The sequence below is a fragment of the Schistocerca cancellata genome, unplaced genomic scaffold (assembly GCF_023864275.1).
Source record: "Schistocerca cancellata isolate TAMUIC-IGC-003103 unplaced genomic scaffold, iqSchCanc2.1 HiC_scaffold_400, whole genome shotgun sequence".
In the NCBI taxonomy this organism is placed as follows: domain Eukaryota; kingdom Metazoa; phylum Arthropoda; class Insecta; order Orthoptera; family Acrididae; genus Schistocerca; species Schistocerca cancellata.
In genome coordinates, this window is record NW_026046417.1 from 82,501 (window position 1) to 85,000 (window position 2,500).

The 2,500-nt window shown below is 61.3% G+C and overlaps 1 pseudogene; it reads right to left on the bottom strand.

Annotated features, from left to right (window-relative positions):
- The window catches only part of LOC126119626 (large subunit ribosomal RNA), a 5,807-nt pseudogene that overhangs the window by 2,000 nt on the left and 1,307 nt on the right, over positions 1-2,500 (bottom strand).

Consider the following 2,500-nt stretch of genomic DNA (forward strand, 5'->3'; position numbering starts at 1 on the left):
CCCTCTGCGCGAGTCCACGGGCGACATAACGCACGATCGCGTCATGCCGTTTGACCCGGGACCCGTGCGTCCTAAAGCAAGCCTGTAACACGTGGTTGGCGGTCTCCACGGCCTGGCAGCCCGCGCGGCATCTGGTGTCCGCCTCCCGCCCGCGACTGCGCCGTGCCTTCGTGGGGAAGGCGTTGATGCGGGCGCGGAGGGCGTCGATGAAGTTACGCCCAGATAGCAGGCGACTGGTGTCGGCGACCCATTGGTGTTGCCCCTTGACGGCGGCGGAAGATGACAGCGCCGCTCCGTCAAAGGCAACATGCAGGCGTGCGGCCCACATCTCTCCAACCTGCGTCGACGATTTGAGGAGGTGGCCCTCCCACATAAGATGCCGCTCCAGCACCTCAACCTCACGCTGCACCTCGTCCCGGCCTGCACCGTCGGAGGCTGGCCCTATCCTCTTCAAAGCCAGGAGACGGGACCGGCGGAGAGTTAGCCCCATCCATCGGCATGATGGGATGCCGAGGCCTCCCTGGGCTACAGGAGCATGGAAGTAGCCCAGGGGAGTGTCCGCCGGAAGGCGGAACCATCTCCTGACGGCGGCCCTGATGGTCACGTCGGCCGCTTTAAGAGCACCCACTCGGGTGCGGCTGAGGGCCAGCCCATGGTACAGGCCAGGCAGAAGTACGTTGGTGAGGGCATGGAGGCGCTGTTGCGGCTTAAGCGGAGCTCGGGAGATGACGTCCAGTTGCTCCACCAGGTGGCGACGTGGATTGAACACGCAGCGACCAGCGGTGGAGAATTGCAGTCCCAGGTACCGGAAGGTTTCACCCACACGTAGGGCAGGCACGGTGGTATTGCCTGCCTTGAAGGTCACGTCTGCGTCTGCGTCGACCTTCACCTTCTTGTCGCGGCCAGATGCGACTCATGCGACTCATGCGAGAGTCATAGTTACTCCCGCCGTTTACCCGCGCTTGCTTGAATTTCTTCACGTTGACATTCAGAGCACTGGGCAGAAATCACATTGCGTCAACACCCGCTAGGGCCATCGCAATGCTTTGTTTTAATTAGACAGTCGGATTCCCCCAGTCCGTGCCAGTTCTGAGTTGATCGTTGAATGGCGGCCGAAGAGAATCCGCGCACCCGCGCGCCCCCGGAGGAGCACGCTAAGGCGGACGCGGCCTCGCAGCAAGGAAGATCCGTGGGAGGCCAAGGCACGGGACCGAGCTCGGATCCTGCGCGCAGGTTGAAGCACCGGGGCACGAACGCCGCGCAGGCGCGCGCATCCTGCACCGCCGGCCAGCACGAGGCCAACCAACGGCGAGAGCAGACCACGCCCGCGCTAAACGCCCGCACTTACCGGCACCCCTACGGCACTCACCTCGCCCAGGCCCGGCACGTTAGCGCTGACCCACTTCCCGACCAAGCCCGACACGCCCCGATCCTCAGAGCCAATCCTTATCCCGAAGTTACGGATCCAATTTGCCGACTTCCCTTACCTACATTATTCTATCGACTAGAGGCTCTTCACCTTGGAGACCTGCTGCGGATATGGGTACGAACCGGCGCGACACCTCCACGTGGCCCTCTCCCGGATTTTCAAGGTCCGAGGGGAAGATCGGGACACCGCCGCAACTGCGGTGCTCTTCGCGTTCCAAACCCTATCTCCCTGCTAGAGGATTCCAGGGAACTCGAACGCTCATGCAGAAAAGAAAACTCTTCCCCGATCTCCCGACGGCGTCTCCGGGTCCTTTTGGGTTACCCCGACGAGCATCTCTAAAAGAGGGGCCCGACTTGTATCGGTTCCGCTGCCGGGTTCCGGAATAGGAACCGGATTCCCTTTCGCCCAACGGGGGCCAGCACAAAGTGCATCATGCTATGACGGCCCCCATCAACATCGGATTTCTCCTAGGGCTTAGGATCGACTGACTCGTGTGCAACGGCTGTTCACACGAAACCCTTCTCCGCGTCAGCCCTCCAGGGCCTCGCTGGAGTATTTGCTACTACCACCAAGATCTGCACCGACGGCGGCTCCAGGCAGGCTCACGCCCAGACCCTTCTGCGCCCACCGCCGCGACCCTCCTACTCGTCAGGGCTTCGCGGCCGGCCGCAAGGACCGGCCATGACTGCCAGACTGACGGCCGAGTATAGGCACGACGCTTCAGCGCCATCCATTTTCAGGGCTAGTTGCTTCGGCAGGTGAGTTGTTACACACTCCTTAGCGGATTCCGACTTCCATGGCCACCGTCCTGCTGTCTTAAGCAACCAACGCCTTTCATGGTTTCCCATGAGCGTCGATTCGGGCGCCTTAACTCGGCGTTTGGTTCATCCCACAGCGCCAGTTCTGCTTACCAAAAGTGGCCCACTTGGCACTCCGATCCGAGTCGTTTGCTCGCGGCTTCAGCATATCAAGCAAGCCGGAGATCTCACCCATTTAAAGTTTGAGAATAGGTTGAGGTCGTTTCGGCCCCAAGGCCTCTAATCATTCGCTTTACCGGATGAGACTCGTACG